This window comes from Cottoperca gobio, chromosome 8 (genome assembly GCF_900634415.1).
Source record: "Cottoperca gobio chromosome 8, fCotGob3.1, whole genome shotgun sequence".
Classification (NCBI taxonomy): domain Eukaryota; kingdom Metazoa; phylum Chordata; class Actinopteri; order Perciformes; family Bovichtidae; genus Cottoperca; species Cottoperca gobio.
In genome coordinates this window covers 9989951-10009200 of record NC_041362.1, presented here as the reverse complement: position 1 = coordinate 10009200, position 19250 = coordinate 9989951, and the positions used below count along the sequence as shown (strand labels likewise).

Sequence of the window (19250 nt, the reverse complement as noted above, 5' to 3'; positions counted from 1 at the left end):
GTAAGCTGCACAATGAAGCACTTTCTCTGCCAATCCAATTTAGGATGCCTCAGAGTGTATCATCAGACATAATTGTTTAGAAAGTAATATAAATACCTTGTATATCATCACGTGGCTGTTGTGTTGGTGGTTGACATTGTCTGGGTTCACCCTGAAGATCCATCTTTCTCTTTCCTTATTTTATTAATTAAAAAAAGGGAAAAAGAAGTTTGTTGTATGAGCCTCTCACAATATTAAAACGTAATCTCGTTATAGTTGTCAAAGCAAGATATAACCGCCTTGAAAGAACACTACATGTAATCAATACGATGCTGTGTATCTTACCTTCATTACTTGTGTTGCTGGTGGACGGACAAACCTGAGGATGAACATGAATATTTGACTCTTAAAACAGTATTTGATCAAGAAATGATATTCACACAGGCTGTGTCCATCCTGTCTAAGATGAGCCTTGCAAAATGTTATTTCATGTGATCCTTACCTGAGCATAAATAGCTTGTTCTTCATATTCCTTCATAACACTGCAGATACAACTCTGTATAATTGTAATTAACGCCTTAGATGATACATAAGTGTAGGAAACTCCTAGTGACAAAGGAAAATAATTGCAAATCTATAATAGTAAAGAATATTTTACTATTTGTCCTCTAACAGGGTTTTACATGCTTGAACATACAACTTTACAATTCTCACAGTGAAATTTGTATTTATGTTCTCAGCTAATCTGGGATGAGCCTGGAAAAACTCTGGAAAGTTTTGAAGAACGCAGAAAAGAGCCAACAAGTGATCACGGTCTTCAGTTAAAGATGACTTTGTCTCAGGGCGCTTCAGATGATTATGCATGAAGAATAGAGGCTCGTTCACTGATTACATGCCTGTTAAATTCAATGTGATCCTAACCTGAACAGAAACATCTTCTTCTTCATACTCCTGTTTACACTGTAGATAAAAGTGATACTCTAAGTGTCCATGTAAAGTGTTTAGCAGACATTAAAAATATAATCTGTCTGATTGTAATTAATGCCTTAGATTAGATGATACATAAGTGTAGGAAACTTACTTGAGCAGAAGATTCAACTGTTTCCAGATTTGTTGTGTTTTGTTCTTCCTAGTGACAAAAGAAAATAGTTGCAAATTCATAACAATAAAGACATTCTAATAAATGCTGTCATTAACAATGAGATATTATTTATCCTTTATTTTTAGACGTCATTAAAACTTTTCACAGAACTTTGTGCTTCTGTAAATTCTAAATATATCTACACAAATGAGATGTATGAGACTAAATACAGTATTTGTGTAAATTGTCTTCCCAGTGCAGAACATTACCTTTAACAACTTGAGTCTCTTCTTGAATTTTGACCTTGGTCCCACTGTTGGGATCAATTCAGCAATTTCTTGATCACCCAGACAGTAAAGACTTTCCTTGTCAATGCATTGATCTGTAATTAATTTTTCATGGAAAATTGAGAATTAATTTCAATAACCCAACATATGCCACAGAACAGCAGTTACTGTCAAGTTAATTAACGTGTCCCTTCTGTGTGAAAATATACAAGGTCTTTACCAATAGTGCTTTTGTACTCTCTGAACACAGACACAAATTGTCAGGATTTGTCAACGCTGATCTCTCTCCATGTTCTTAAAACTATATAGTTTAAGCATATGTAAGCATTGTACTACAGAACAATGTTTGATCATTGTGTATGTGTGTATGACTAGATGCTCAAATGTTTCAGTATTGATAGGTCATAGCAACAGTGTAGAATATATGTGCTCGATGAAGAAGCATGGTAAGACTTTACCTTTGAATGTTTCTATCCAGTCGCTGAGATTCCACTCAGTTAATTTGTTGCGAACAAAATCATCCATGACCAAGAACAGCAACTGGAGGATAAACAAATAATTATGTTTAAATCAACCACTACAACTCAGGACAGTTCTGATCACTTAGGTTAATTAGAGGTTATTAAACTGATTATGGCAGACTCAAGAAAGTGTCAAAAGATATTTTTGCTCACAAGTTACGTCACAACTAACTGACTAATCTGTCATTTATTTCTCACAGATGCTGCTCTGCTGTTTACTTGCCTCCAGTGCTTGAAGTGGAAGAAAATAAATGCCGGTTGGGTTAGGGTCAGCGATATGGAGAAGTAAGGTCTTACAGTGTTCGGGTATATTATAAGCACAAATGCACCCATAGACTAACTTCTGCAAAATAATGCAAACCTTTTATCTTGGAGAGATACTAACCATTAAGCCAGGGATGGGCAGCCCTCACCCTCAATTTCAAGAAATCAATCTGTCAGACACATTTTTTGTGACCTTCCTTATCTTCAAAGTTGCCCATCCCTGCCTTAAGGCATACAAGATAGGCCGCTTGCTAAACACAGGGTGTTTTATTGCAACATAATTTGTGTGTGATGCCTGATATTATTGCGCTTTCTCTCTCTGATCCCAAATGTCTTTCTAACTTTTACTGTCATATTGTATCCCACATTCACGATTCCCACAAACTTGAGTGAGGAAGTCACTTCATGTATCTGAGAGCTATTAGTGAGTTTACAGAGTGATGTTACTGCTTCAGAAAATAGAAGTAAATGTACATAAGTACTAAGTGGTGATAAAAAGCTGTATTAAACAAGATGCCATGTTCCATGTTCTTGCATCAGTAAGTAGCACTTTGCTAACATGAACGAGCATAAAACCTTCCATTAACATTAATCCTCAATGAAAAACACACTTTGGACAAGAAGAGCAATCATTATTGCTGTCACCTGACGAGGGAATGTTTAAACAAGTACACAGAACAACTTGCATACACTTTCTAAACTCGATTTTAAGAAACAACTTTTAGGAGTTTTCAGTAAGAAGTGAGAACAAGGCTGAAAATCATTTGTTTATCTTACAATAGAAACTGATGTAAGAGAGAACTGTAATGGTACATTTGATGATATGCTTTGCTTATAATTATATGCGTACATTGTAGATGTGTTTGTCTTAGTTTCACACGGTACCAGTTAGATACATTCCACTGTTTACTCAGGAGGTATTTCTCTTATCACTCTCTTTGGGGAGTAGAGGACTAGGGGTAATGGCATTTCATTAGGGTCATATACTTTAGGGGACCCAACCAAATGGGGCACAGGGTCTGGTCTATGTCATGTGTTTATAAGCTTTACGACTCTTCCAAACCTCCCCTTTGTTTACCTTTAAAATATATGAACACATCGATACACGTTTTCATTCTTCCTCACCCAGACTGCTTGCACTCTGTGGGACAATTGAACCTTCTTTGCAAAGAATAAAGAGCTCTAAGACTACTTATTTCCTCAGGTACCTTTATTTCAGTATAAAAGATTTACTTCTCACAACTCTTTAGTTTAGTTGGCATCGGCTGAATTCCACGACAGAACCTAGAGCAGCTTTTAATAATAATAATAATAATAATAATACATTTGATTTAGAGGCGCCTTTCAAGACACCCAAGGACACCGTACAAAATACAAGAAATAAAAAGAGCAGGACATTGGAAGGGAGAGCAGACAAACAAAACCAGAGATAAGGTGGAGACACATGAAGAAAGCAAGAAAGAGAAGAGGGGGAGAGGACACAGGATGATGGAGACTACAGAGAGTAGGCCAACTTGAATAAGTGAGATTTGAGGTGGGACTTGAATGTTGTAATAGTTTTGGACTGTCAGATGTGTGGAGGGACATAATTCCAGAGCCTGTGAGCAGTGCAGCTGAAGGCCCTGGCACCCATGGTGAGTTTTAAGTCCTATAACAAAACCATAAAGAAGACAAACTACATGTGGCACTTTGACTCAAACGTGTATTTTATTGAGGTTTATTGGACAGTACACCATATCAAATACATTGCATGCATTTAGAATCAGCGTAGATTAAAACAAAACAATTGTTGAGTAAATAACAAGAAACCAGTTAAGCCAAGTTATTACTATCATCTAGATCTCTATATTTCTCATATATGAATGAACACAAACAGAAACAATTGTGTTGCACTAAGCAACAGTTTTGTCATTGAATATGATAGATAAAAGATCGAGTTCATTCTTTCAGAAGCATAAAGTCAAATCCATCCTACAGTTTGTGCTGTCACCAAGGTTCAGCATTTAATTAGACACCCACAAAATCATTGATATTTCAGCCTATACTAACCAACCAATACCACACTAATGTAATAAAAACAGATTACAAAAAAGATTAAAAACAGATCAATCAAAAAGAAGAAAGATTGTAAGACCTGAAAGACTGAATGAAATACACCATCACCTTGTTTAAATTATGTATTTCTCTAGGTTTTAAAATAGTAGGAAACATGTTGGAGAACATAAGTACACGACTCAACACAACACATAACACAGTTCTAGCTGTTTTTAGACATATTAATGTGGAAAAGTTACATATTATATCTTTAGGTTCAGCTGTCTTTTAATATTGACAAAGACATGTTCCTTGAAACACAGTATAAACTAAGGCTTTGATCAAACTGCTTTTTTAAATGACATGAATCAGGGAGCTACATGATGTAAATGTCATTGAGGACACTCCCCTTGATAGAGCACACCTGTGTCTTATTAAATGTCTGTGTTTTCGTCCCTCAACACCCTAAAGAAGACTGTCATGTCGAAACGTTGGAAAGTTATCAAATATTTGTTTTATATCTTGGTTAAGAGTGTGTCACTATTTTCCTTCACACCTAGGACTCCTACCATGAAAACAACAATGTCCCTGGTTTGAATCAGACTGAGGAAATGTGCTGCATGTCATCCCCCTCCTCATTTTCTGTTTGCCTCTGATCTTTAGCAATTAAAAGCAAAGATGTCATACCAAAAATAGAAAATCTGAAATCTGTCTGCGTGTAATTCACAACAAACAAACACTCAAAGAGAACAGGGATAAGTACTTTGAGTCACGAGACTCTAACCAGCGTGCTGCAGGGACCCTCAGTGGGTTATGAGGCCTCCTGAAACCTGAAACGTCCACCAGAGAGATAAACAGTGAGGTTGTGACATTAAATATTAATGACAAACGGTAGATGTCATATAATCTATTCGGATCATCATATTGACTAAAACGTACCTGTGCACGTCATGGACGCAGTGCAGCTGCTTGGCCGGGTGAATCAGGCCTAGTGTAATAAGAAGCACTGTTAGCGTTATTCAGAAGTGCTCATAATCAGAGCATTATGTATATTTTAACAAAGGTTTTACCAGAGAAGTGATTCTGTATCTGGGCTTCTCATCAGTTCATTGTAGTAGTTCTTCACCATCTCAAGCTCCACTGTAACATCTAAAAAACAAAAAACATATTGTTTGAAACAAGTGCACTATTTATTACACGTTTGGAAATGTATTGACTTCTTAATGAAAAATAAATATCTACAGTATTATTTGTGATTTTGTTAGGTTCCCTTTACCTGGGATCGAGACACCTTCTGTCTTGAGCGACAGCTCGATTGATTCCTGCATGGTTTTCTTCAGTGTCTCCAGGATCTTAAACTAAATTAGGATGAAAATATTTATCACTTATCACTCACACTGTCAAATATTGTGTCATAATATTCAAGATGAACTGAATCCTACATGAAATCAGTGTTAAGATGTGTTCACAGGGCGGCTCAGAGTTGGCATTAAGGTTAAATATATAATTTATATAATCCTTTGTATGTTTCTGTCTAAGATTAATATAGTTGAATGTTTGTGAAAGTGTCTGCTGGGTTTTCAGTGGGAAAAGCAGCTTTAAGAATGAATCATATTCCCCTTCAATATAGAAAAATCCTTTATGTAAATGAAGACCTAGAATCATGGATAAAGATAAAGATGTGCAGCACAACATGTTTTACTATATCATCATCACTGCGTGACGTAATATAAAATGTGACAAACCTTCAATTCTGTGAGATGGTTCAACATAACATCTTTAGCCTGCTCAAACATGACGTTCTTTGAATCCTGTACGTGCTTCACAATGTTTTTCTGTGAGCCCACTCCACTGAATTTCTTTGCTTCTACAATAAAACAGAAAAACATTAAATTAAAATGTTCTGCACAATCATCATGAATGTGTATTTTTATTGTGTCAGGTTTCATATGTCATGATCTTTTATCTTACCTTTATAGCATTCTTCCATGGTGTTCTCAATTGTTGTCGTCAGACTGCTGTAGATCATTTTCTTATCCTCACGGATGATTTTGTTGAGTTTTGTCTTCATTTTTTCTTCCTTAGAGAGAAAATATGAAGCATAAATAAACCTATTTTAATAATAAATCAAAGTAGTACAAATATGGCTCATATTTTACTTTCCTTCCAGATTTTACGTGACAAAGCAGTACATTATTCAAAGTGACTTTAAAATGGGAGCTGTTTTCCACCATGTGGAAGTGCAGGTCAGACTACGCCTCATCTTTAACTCAATGTCTGTGCACACAGCTGTGTTCATGTCAGCCTCAAACCAAACAAAACCCCATTAGTTATTTTTTCTCCAGTTCTATCTAACTTCTAACTTCTTCATTTACAGTGTATATAAATATGTTGACAGCTAAAAATATCTATTTTGATTGCATTTAATTCTTTAATGTTCAGTCATCAGTTACCAACTTGATGTTTGTGCTCAAGTCTCCATGACCTGGACAAACAGCTTTGATAATGGACTAATGAATAGGACGGTACTGTTCTCATCTTTTACCTCTGTCCTGAGAAAGATCAGCTGCAGATTAACATCTTTGTACTCTCTCTTCTCTCTCTTCCTCTTTATGCCAAGTGAAAACTTATTGATGACTCCTTTGAATGGTCCACGTTTTCCTTCATTTCTGAAACATGTTAACAGGAAGAAATGTTTCATAAACATGAAGCATTGACAAGTTTGTATTTCAATCATGTAATTTAATGTATTGTAATACATCATTTGTATAACTATATAATGTAGAATCAATAATTCCCCATCATTTGTAAACTTAGCCAACACAGGGTTTTATGTCTTAGTTAAGTCATTTCTTACGGGAAGGTCTCCTTGAATTTCTCATCAATGCTGTCAGTCAGGCATGAAGTTAACTTCATATTGAGATTTATTTGCTTCCCTTTTTTTGTTTTGTGGATGCCATTGTTCTCAACTATACGCTTCAATGTACTGTGAAAAGCACGACTTTTCTTAGCCTGAAACAAAATAAACATTTTAAAGACATATTCACAGGAAGTGCAAAATCAGTAGTTTTGATGTAATAACAACTAAAGTACGTACAGGAGGATGTATGACCGACTTCAAGACTTCTTCACATGAACTCTTAGATTTTTCAACCCCCTCACTGAGGCATTTTTCAAAAGCCTGAAAAGTCTCTTCTATTGGTTTCCTGACTTTTTCCAGTTCATGCTTCAGCTCTTCTTCAAGGTCTTTGCACACAGCTGTCTTTATGTCAGCCTGAAACCAAACACAACACATTCAGTATTTAAAGCAATACAACTATAATGCTCCCTGATTCTGTTGGTCTCGAGTACGACCAGCCTTTAATTACTGTGGTTATGCATCTTCTCTGAAGCAACAGAAACTCGTGAAATCAACTACCTTGGTGGCTAAAACGTCTGCAGGGGTGACATTACATGTAAGCGGTCTGTCTCTGACTTTCCCATGTTTACACTGAATTTGAGCGTATCCTTCAGCTTACATTTTTGCCATGAAAATGATTAGACAAAGACAATGTGAGAGGTTTTATTACTTAATCTTACCCCTTCTCTACGGCTCGCCCCGTGCATCAAAGAGAGAATCCCTCGAGCTCCAGACACATAGTTTAATGTCTCCGAGTGCCGGTCATTGAGACCTTTCAGGAATTCCTGAAGTTTTGGTATTTCTGTAAAACATTTATTGATATATTGACCTTACATTACATATTTGAATTTGAGCTATATATTTCTGTTATCCAGGGCTCATATATGGAGACTTCACTCACCAGTGTCATCTTGCTGTAGACGTTTCTTTTCTAGAAACTCTGTGGAGCTCACTGTGAACACTTTGAAACATTCATCACTGAAATGTTTCTGAAAAAATGAGATTTGATTTTAATACAGACTTGCAGTTGTAGACAATCTTTGTGTTGGATTTTCTTTCAGTCTATAAAACTCACCTTAACCTTGTGTAGTTTGCTGAATTCTTGCCTCATTTTTTTCTTGACTTGCGTTTTTTTAGCTATGAAAGCACGAACACCAGCTGCTGAACTATAACAAAAGATTTGTATCAAGTGGAACAGCTCACAGTATTTAGTGTCTACATTGAATGTTCAATTCAAATATCTACTTTTGGCATCTTACATCACTTACCGATCATCTGAACCTTTAATAAGATCAGATTTGGTGCAGATGAAGTGAATGTTCTGACACTCGCCACCATTTCCCATGTGGCTACTGGCATCTTCCAGGATGTCCCAGGGTTCCTTCTCTGATGCTGCTCGATTAATGTCGGTCACAATCCACACTGTAAAACAACTTCCAACAACCGGGAAGTTCATTATGATCACTGAATGTCAGAGCTTTGTCACAGTTCCCAGACAACACCAATACACAATCGGGAGAATTAAATGAGAACAAATTACCGTTTTCCACATCTGGTCTCTGCTCTTGTTACGGTCCCCATTTCCAGGCAGATCCACAAGTGTGACATGCTGGAGAAGTTTATTATTGGGCACCTTGACAGTCACGCACTTCACCAGTGGCCAAATACCACCTCTTCACATCTTTATCTTCTCCGTCTTTTGAGTCACTTCTTGTGTATTTGACTAATTCAGTAGAAAGCTTTTCAGCCTGAAATACATAATAAAGTAAGATTAAGACAATATAAGGGAATTTCATTTTGATGAACAAACAAAATAAAAAAGTCTCAATTTAATTAGTAAGTAGCAAACCTTAAGTTGAAAGACATTTTCTTTGGCGATAGTGAATAATTAGGTTTTAAATTTAAACAGGATAGTGCCTAGAATTATCCAGGAGCTTCTTGCAAGTAAGTTAGTAACTTGTAGACGATGTTTGTTGTGATTTTCTGATGAAGGATAAATTAGATAGATAAAGTCCTTTTTTAAGTACTTTTCACAAACTGAATTTACTTTTACATTTGTTGATCTACCGTTAATCTACACCAACCTGGAATGGCTAGAGGGAAAGCAGATTACATAAACCTCCATATTTGTCAGACAAGCAAGAATGTTTTCTATGAAGTCATAAAATATTTCTAGCCTCACTTACTGATTCACATGTCAGAATCTTCTTCTTGGACTTGAGAAATTCTGGAATTTCTTTGAAATGCTCGTCATCCATGAGTTCTTCTTCTTTAGGGGATTTGTTTTCCCATCCTTCTCCATACAGCGCTGAGAGCTTTTCCTCAGTGTCCTGATAATCATCGTCTTCTTCCTGATCTTCTTCCTGATAATCTTCCTGATCCATTTTATGCTGAAGGAAATACCACAACTCATCTCTCCACTCCTGAATGAAAAACATAAAAACTTAGTTCAATTAGATGGCATGTTGTGTAATTAGCACCTGCATTATTTTCTGCAGCTATATTATAACTTTTATACTGAAATAAAGGTACCTGAGGAAATAAGTAGTCTTAGAGCTCTTTATTCTTTGCATATATTTTAAAGGTAAACAAAGGGGAGGTTTGGAAGAGTCGTAAAGCTTATAAACCCATGACATAGACCAGACCATGTGCCCCATTTGGTTGGGTCCCCTAAAGTATATGACCCTAATGAAATGCCATTACCCCTAGTCCTCTACTCCCCAAAGAGAGTGATAAGAGAAATACCTCCTGAGTAAACAGTGGAATGTATCTAACTGGTACCGTGTGAAACTAAGACAAACACATCTACAATGTACGCATATAAGTATAAGCAAAGCATATCATGAAATGTACCATTGCAGTTCTCTCTCACATCAGTTTCTATTGTAAGATAAACAAATGATTTTCAGCCTTGTTCTTGACTTCTTACTGAAAACTCCTAAAAGTTGTTTCTTAAAATCGAGTTTAGAAAGTGTATGCAAGTTGTTCTGTGTACTTGTTTAAACATTCCCTCGTCAGGTGACAGCAATAATGATTGCTCTTCTTGTCCAAACAGGTTCAGTAGAAGTGTGTTTTTCATTGAGGATTAATGTTAATGGAAGGTTTTATGCTCGTTCATGTTAGCAAAGTGCTACTTACTGATGCAAGAACATGGAACATGGCATCTTGTTTAATACAGCTTTTTATCACCACTTAGTACTTATGTACATTTACTTCTATTTTCTGAAGCAGTAACATCACTCAGTAAACTCACTAATAGCTCTCAGATACATGAAGTGACTTCCTCACTCAAGTTTGTGGGAATCGTGAATGTGGGATACAATATGACAGTAAAAGTTAGAAAGACATTTGGGATCAGAGAGAGAAAGCGCAATAATATCAGGCATCACACACAAATTATGTTGCAATAAAACACCCTGTGTTTAGCAAGCGGCCTATCTTGTATGCCTTAAGGCAGGGATGGGCAACTTTGAAGATAGGGAAGGTCAAAAAAAATGTGTCTGACAGATTGATTTCTTGAAACTGAGGGTGAGGGCTGCCCATCCCTGTCTTAAGGGTTAGTATCTCTCCAGGATAAACGGTTTGCATTATTTTGCAGAAGTTAGTCTATGGGTGTGTGCAATGGTGAGTAAGCTGCTTTTGGTTCCAGTTATACATGTCCACACCAAAATTACACATAAAACTAAGGCTTTCTTATCTTAAACAGACTTCCCTTTGAAACCACATGCAATGTGTTTCTAAAATCATGAAAACAATTGAGCGCAAATAGGTTGAACATTAATCTACATGCATGTTCTTGATGTAGATTAATGTGCTTTAAAGGCACAAAACTTAATTTAAAAGATTAAATTATATTATTACCTACAGCACTGCATCATGCAATCTTTTACCATAATTTATTCCCTTGCATGGCTTGTTGAGTCAAGCCAGTTTCAGTATAAACATCTTTCCATTTTATAGTGAATCAGAGTCCAGAAAAATCAAATAATTTCAGAATTTATTCTGGTCATAGAAAACATGACAATTTGGCATTTAAAAAACAAACAAAAAAACTTTTTTTTAAGAGAGTATAGCAATGTCAGCAAACAACATCAACAAACTGAATACTACTGACAATCAAGTCAATGTGATATTGCAGTGAACAAGTGGGTGTACCAATCTTTTAACATGAGGTTAGATTATTTGTGCACATAAATATTATTTTATTCAGAGTCTGACCCTTATTCTTGAGCAGTGGACAATAAGGGAAAACTTCAGGGAATTTAGCATGCATTTGACAAGGTCATTAACTGTGTTTTATTCAGGACAGTTCTGATCAATTAGGTTAATTAGAGGTTATTAAACTGATTATGGCAGACTCAAGAAAGTGTCAAAAGATATTTTTGCTCACAAGTTACATCACAACTAACTGACTAATCTGTCATTTCTTTCTCACAGATGCTGCGCTGCTGTTTCATTGCTTCCAGTGCTTGAAGTGGAAGAAAATAAGTGCCAGTCGGCTTATCCCCTTATTCACATGTTGGTGTGTGTATCGGTCGGTATCAGCAAATCATTAAAACATTTAGAATTTCTACAGTAAATAAAAGATACTTGGATATATTGCTGATGTTCACAACATAAATAAAGGCCCCCGAATTTACTTTACGCCCCTTTCCCACCCAACTCTTTCTCTGATTGGCTCACCACGGAGGCTGAGGCCTGTGTTCACTTTGTCATAAAAGAGAGATTAAGACAGAATCTCACTTCTTACAAAACTGTAAAAAAAACCTTTTATGGGGTTGATTTTGTAAAGATAGATAATATGTATCCTAAGTTCATCGATCTCCCCGATGCTAAAACTCTATCTATGTTGTAACAGTACGATCAAGACGGAAGGGAGGTGGGAATCAATTGCACGACACAGAGGCAGATAAATGTTGAATGGGAATTGTCTTTACTGAAAGCTTTGCAGTTGCTATGGTACACACATAGACAGTTGATCATACAAAGTATCAAGGGGTAATCCAGGAGCAGAGTCGGGTCATGGAAACAGGTTTGGTACACGGGCAGATACTCAGCGTAGCAGTACAGCAGACAAGGATCAGGCAAGGGCAGAATCGAGTCACGGAAACAAGGTCAAGGAAGCCGGGGAATCAAACGCTTGGGAAACAGGAAACAGGAAGACGGGACTAATGCTGGAACTCTTGACATCGAAGTACGAAGACGAACTGGCAACAAGAGACAAACAAAACAGACTCTATATACACACCAAGAAGTGAGAGGGAACGAAACACAGGTGAGGACACTAACGAACAGATTGGGAACACCTGGGGGTAGGAAGTAGAAACAACAGAGAACAGGTAATTAACAAAATAAAACAGGAAGTACAAACACAACACAAAACAACGAACAGGCCAAGACCTAATAGTACCCCTCCCCCCCCCTCTAGGGACGGCACCTGACATCCCAGGTGAAAATCCTGGATCAGAGTATGGTCCACAATGTTCTTGGTAGCCACCCACTGTCTCTCCTCAGGACCATACCCCTCCCAATCCACCAGGTATTGACGACCCCTGCCCCTCTCTCACCGCCGTGTAGACGTTCCCCCCTCGAAGAACCGGGGGGAGGTGGGGGTTTGGTTGTGGGAACCAAATTACTCTCCTTCACAGGTTTTATTCTAGACACATGAAAGGTGGGTTGTACTCTCATGGACCGTGGTAATTGCAGCCTCACTGCTACAGGGTTGATGACCCTGGAGATCGGGAATGGGCCCACAAACCGTGGAGCCAATTTGCGTGACTCCACCCGTAGAGGAAGGTCCTTGGTGGACAACCACACCCTCTGTCCTGGAGCATAACTGGGTGCAGGGATTCTCCTCTTATCAGCTGCCCTTTTATAGGTGGCGGAGCTGCGGAGGAGAGCTTGTTTTGCCCGACTCCACATCTGACGACAACGAAGAACCATAGCTTGGGCTGAAGGAACACTGGCCTCCAATTCCTGGTCCGGAAACAGAGGTGGCTGATATCCATACGCACACTGGAAAGGGGACAAACCAGAAGAAGAGACAGGTAAGGTATTATGGGCATACTCAACCCAGATTAGGTGCTTGCTCCAGGTTGTGGGGTTCTGGGAGATGAGACACCGTAGACAAGTCTCTAACTCCTGGTTCATCCTTTCAGACTGTCCGTTCGACTGGGGATGGTACCCAGATGTAAGGCTAACCTTGGCTCCCAAAAGTTCACAAAAATCCTTCCAAAAAAGCGAAACAAATTGAGGACCCCGATCGGAAACCACATCCCTCTGGAAACCATGGATCCGGAACACCTGAGAGAGAAGTACCTCCGCCGTCTCTTTCGCCAACGGAAGTTTGGGCAATGCAATGAAATGTGCCATTTTACTGTCAACCACGGTTAGGATAGTGGATTGTCCCTTTGAAATGGGTAGTCCAGTGACTAAATCCATAGAAATCTCTGACCAAGGACGATGTGGCACTTGAAGGGGTCGTAGAAGACCCGATGGCGGTTGACGTGAGGACTTGTTGCGTGCACATACCGAACAGGCAGCCACGTACTCCCTGACCGCCCTCTCCATGAACGGTCACCAGAACCGCTGCCGAATGACGAACAGGGTCCTCCGAACCCCGGGATGACAGGAAACGAGAGATGTATGGGCCCAATGAATCACCTGTGGGCACAACTGCTCTGGCACCAACAGACGATTATCAGACCCCCCCTCAGGAATCTGAATGTCTATATTGGCATTTCTTACTTTCTCCTCAATTCCCCGGTTACCGCTCCCACAACACGAGAAGGCGGCAACACGAATGAAGGGAGTCTGGGGGTCGGGTTGGGATCAAAAAGGCGGGATAGTGCGTCCGCCTTTATGTTCTTAGACCCCGGCCGATAGGTTAGTGTGAACTTGAAGCGGGTGAAAAACAAAGCCCATCGGGCTTGCCGGGAATTCAGTCTCTTCGCCGACTGAATGTACTGCAAGTTCTTGTGGTCCATAAGAACCAGGAATGGCTGCTCTGCTGCTTCGAGCCAGTGTCGCCACTCCTCGAGCGCCACCTTAATGGCAAGTAACTCCCTGTTGCCGACATCGTGATTTCTTTCTGCTGGTGACAGCTTCTTGGAAAAAAATGCACATGGGTGCAATTTATTGTCCGAAACTGATCGTTGGGACAGAACTGCTCCCAACCCCACATCTGACGCGTCCACCTCCACCACAAACAGTCTCTGGGGGTCTGGCAAGTTCAGGATGAGAGCAAAAACGAAGCTTGTCTTCAGTCGTTGAAATGCCTTCTCAGCCCCCTCATTCCAATAGAACTTGACAGAAAGCGAGGTCAAGGCATGTAGAGGCGCTGCGACAGTGCTGTAATTCCTAATGAATCTTCGATAAAAGTTTGAAAACCCCAGGAATCTTTGCACCAGCTTCCGACTGGTGGGGGTAGGCCACTGAGTGACTGCACTGACCTTCGCCTCATCCATTCGAATGCTATCCTCAGCGATGATAAATCCCAGAAACGAAACAGTCTTGACGTGGAACTCACATTTCTCCGCCTTGACAAGCAGCAGGTTGTCGAGAAGGCGTCGTAACACTTAACCGACGTGCTGTATGTGGGTCTCCTCATCTGATGAAAAAATGAGGATGTCATCCAGATACACGAACACAAATCGATTAAGCATATCCCGGAGAACGTCATTAACACCGCCTCCCTAGGGAGGTGTTCCAGGCACGTCCAGCTGGGAGGAGACCCCGGGGAAGACCCAGGACTCGGTGGAGAGATGATATCTCCTCACTGGCCTGGGAACGCCTCAGGATCCCCCAGTCGGAGCTGGAGGATGTGGCCCGGAGAAGGGAAGATTGGGGTTCCTTACTGGAGCTGCTGCCCCCGCGACCCGATCCCGGATAAGCGGTAGACGATGGATGGATGGATGGATAAAACACAATAATAATAAGAAAAAGACGAAGACGAAGACGAAGACGAAGACGAAGAAGAAGAAGAAGTTGTAATGCTTTCCTTGTGGATTTTGTTATGTGATGTATAATATATTGTAGCGTCAGTCAGTGTCTGTGAATTACTTGGGGTTATTACTGGGGTAATCATGTAATAATAATAATAATAATAATAATAATAATAATAATAATAATAATAATAATAATAAATTATATTTATAGGCGCATTTTTCATTTGCGTAAACAGAACTCAAAGTGCTAATGTAATAACGAGGTAGTATTTATGTTTTTATTGCATCATGCAATAAGTACAAGTATCCAGCCGACATGGACATCCAGATTCAGTGCTAAAACATTTGACATAAATGAACATAACCTCTTGGTCTTGGTCTTCGGTCCCAGACTGGACAAATAAAATCTGCCAAATGTTCCCTTCCTAAAACACATTAAAAACATTTCTAAACATAAGAACTCATCAGAAATGAAGGACATTTTACTAAAAAAAGTGTAGCCTCTAATTTAGCAAATAATTAACAAATTAAACATGAAATTAACTTAATCTCCAATCTCACCTAAATCTCGTAAAGTATTTGTTCCCTCAGTAAGACTATTAACTTTCCTGTTCCTATAGCTAATGGTCATTTGGATAGTAACACCTTGGTCTAACCTGTGTAACGACAGAAACAGAAAGTTTGTCAATTAATAGGGGAATCGGGGTCGTCCCCCTCCCGGGATACAAGCCCCAGAGCTGGGGTAGATGTTTCTAAAGTCAAGCTAACCGCCAACTGCTAACAGAAGCTCCGTCATCACCTCTTGAAGTCACACTTTTCAGGATGCTGCTATATACAGTATAGTGCAACAACACCTCTTTGACACTATATGTCAATATTAAAGAAGTATGTATTTTACTGTATTGGATTGCAGTGGATGTAGCTAACTGTACCAAATATACTGGTGACTCTGCAAATGAGTCCCTTTTCACCTGCCTCCAGTGCCAAGCCCAGCTGACCAGACCTTTCCATGACCCTGCTCAGTGGTGACAGCTGCACCCAGTCTCTGTGGAACAGCACACCATCCCAGAACTGGCCAAACAACGGCTCCTTCAAGACAGACAGGGTCTTGAGCAGCACCTGACTCGGCAAATTGTCAACCTACAGCCTGCAAACAGTTTACTCCTGCCTAGGTACATCGTGTATGCACTTTGTGTATGTACCTGTGTGTCTATGTGAAATGTGTAGCCACTTCATCTGCCCAGAAAGGGTCATTTTGAGGGCATGGTCATTAAGGTGCACTGTAAGCAGTATGAAACGAAACTTGGCATTAATTGAGACTTTTATCTAGTTAAAAATGTGTATTATTATCGCCTCATACACCACTAGACTTGTAATTAGAACCACCACACCTTAACTAATGCTACTGCATTCATCATCACCTATAAAGTATACTTCTCAAAGTCTCACCAACAGTACACCAGAGATATGAACACACTCACCACATTCATAAACTAGTTTACTAAAGCATGTGAGTTACAGTATTGTATTGACTTCCAGTTTTTGTGCTAAGACACGGGTCGGGAACCTATGGCTCGAGAGTCGCATTCAAGCGCATGTTAGGAGTTCTAGGTATTGCTCTCAAAAGTTGCCCAACCCAACCGAAAAAAAGAAACCTAAAGTCTTGTGGGTTTGTTTCCTATAGGGGCGCGTAAAGTTACTGCTCACGTACTAAATGTCGCCTGTGTAGTTATTGATTTATTTAAATATTTATTTTATAAATAGTCTTATTAATATGCTCTTACGCACGCACACACACACAAATGTATAGCGAAAGAAATAAGCAAAATATATACACAAGATTCTGCCCGTCTGTGTGTCCACATGTTCCAATTTTTCCATTCTTTGAGAAGCCTAAAGTCTGTGTAAAATCCATCCTACAGGTGGAGTTGACATGGGAGTTGTGTGTCATGGGTGTGTCTGCCTCCCTCTACAGCTCCACCTGCACACCTGGTCCTCGTTGCTATCAGCTCACCTGCCTCCTATCTAATCAGCCACTCAGCTGTATATCTCCTTCGGTTTCCCTCCACTCATCGTCAGATTGTTGTTTCCACTGCAAGTGGTAGTTGCCTTCAGACCGCTCTCACGCTATCTTTGTAGCTCTGTGTTTTTGGCCAGTTCTAACCTTTTGTCTTTGTGTGGTCAGAACCAGCCTTCTGCCTGCCTGCCAGCTCGCCTGCCTGCTTATCCCCTTCATTCTCCAGCACCTCTCACATCCCTGTCTTACTGCTATAAAATCCTCATAATTCTCATTGAATCTCTTTGTCTGTGTTCTGCGCCTGGGTCCGCTCTGTACTACCGTAATACTTTGATCTATAACAATGGTTCTGACTTGAATTGTTCAATAAGTGCTTATTACTAAATTTGCAAGCGTCCTTCTGTACAGTACACAGTATAAATACATTCTGTAAGAGTTACAAATGCAAGATCACACGTAAGTAAAAATATTTGTGTATTGTAATGTAGATTTGTTTCAGAAAACTTAATTTTAGGTAAGAAGTTTTAGGATTGTTTTAATGAAGGTTTAGACAAGAACAAGGCTGGAGAATCATCTGTTTATGTTACAATAGAAACGGATTAAAAGAGAGAACCTTTGACATGAATCTTTTAATTTATTCTTTTTCTTGGACATTAATAAGAAAGGAACCGTGAAGGATGAAAAGCAGTATTAAAATAAAATTCAGATGATACCTGTCCACATTTATGGCCCGTCTGTGTCCACATGTTCCATTCTTTCCATTCTATGAAAATTTTAAAGTCTATGTCAAATCTATCCTACAGTTTGTGCTGTAACCAAGGTTCATCATTAAAGTTAGACATCCATCAAATCATTGACATTTCAGCACGCTCATTTATAAAGTAAAATAACAAATGAAAAACATGAAAATATATTCAAGAAGAAGAAATAAATTGTTAAATCAATAAAACAAAAAGTATCTGGGACATCTTAGTGGAGTGGTGGCTAAGACCCGTACAATACAAACCACAATGTCCCTCATTTAAATCCGAGTAAGGAACCCCCCCCCCCTCACATTTTCTACCTGCCTCTAATCACTTAATAGCAAAAGTGTTCTACCAATAATAGAAATCTAAAATCTCTTTGCGTGTAATTCACAACAAGCAAACACAAAGTACACATCAAAACAACACTCAAAGAGTACACGGATAAAAACTTGACAAAAATGGTTGAGATCAAACCCAGAGGCCTAACGTCTCTAATCATCTAATCCCTGATGAGCGTTATTCAGAAGCGCTCATCATCAGAGCATTATGTATATTTTAACAAAGGTTTTACCAGAGAAGTGATTCTGTATCTGGACTTCCCATCAGCTCATTGTAGTAGTTCTTCACCATCTCAAGCTCCACTGTAACATCTAAAAAACAAAAAACATATTGTTTGAAACAAGTGCACTATTTATTACACGTTTGGAAATGTATTGACTTCTTAATTTCAGTAAAGTATCTACAGTATTTTTTGTGATTTTGTTACATTCCCTTTACCTGGGATCGAGACACCTTCTGTCTTGAGCGACAGCTCGATTGATTCCTGCATGGTTTCCTCCAGTTTCTGCAGGATCTTAAACTAAATTAGGATGAAAATATTTCTCACTTGTCACTCACACTGTCAAATATTGTGTCATAATATTCAAGATGAACTGAATCCTACATGAAATCAGTGTTAAGATGTGTTCACAGGGCTGCTCAGAGTTGGCATTAAAGTTAAAAGCTATAATCCTTTGTATGTTTCTGTCTAAGCTTAATATAGTTGAATGTTTGTGAAAGTGTCTGCTGGGTTTTCAGTGGGAAAAGCAGCTTTAAGAATGAATCATATTCCCCTTCAATATAGAAAAATCCTTTATGTAAATGAAGACCTAGAATCATGGATAAAGATAAAGATGTGCAGCACAACATGTTTTACTATATCATCATCACTGCCTGACGTAATATAAAATGTGACAAACCTTCAATTTTTTTAGCTTCTTCAACATATCATCTTTAGCCTGCTGAAACATGATGTTCTTTGAATCATGTACGTGTTTCACAATAATGTCCCTCATGTTTTTCAGCGAGTCCCGTCCTTTGATTTCTTTTGCTTCTATAATAAAACAGAAAAAACATTCAATTAAAATGTTCTGCACAATCATCATGAATATGTATTTTTATTGTGTCAGGATTTATATGTCATGATCTTTTATCTTA

General features: G+C 38.8%; 1 long non-coding RNA gene and 1 pseudogene across 1 annotated transcript; both read right to left on the bottom strand.

Annotated features, from left to right (window-relative positions):
* Positions 1–19250, bottom strand: part of LOC115012151 (nuclear GTPase SLIP-GC-like) — an 85613-nt pseudogene that overhangs the window by 21717 nt on the left and 44646 nt on the right.
* LOC115012161 (uncharacterized) lies at positions 1329–1889 on the bottom strand. Its single transcript, XR_003832645.1, has 2 exons — positions 1806–1889; positions 1329–1442 (listed from the first exon to the last, which is right to left on the bottom strand). It is a non-coding gene; the product is annotated as an uncharacterized LOC115012161 (long non-coding RNA).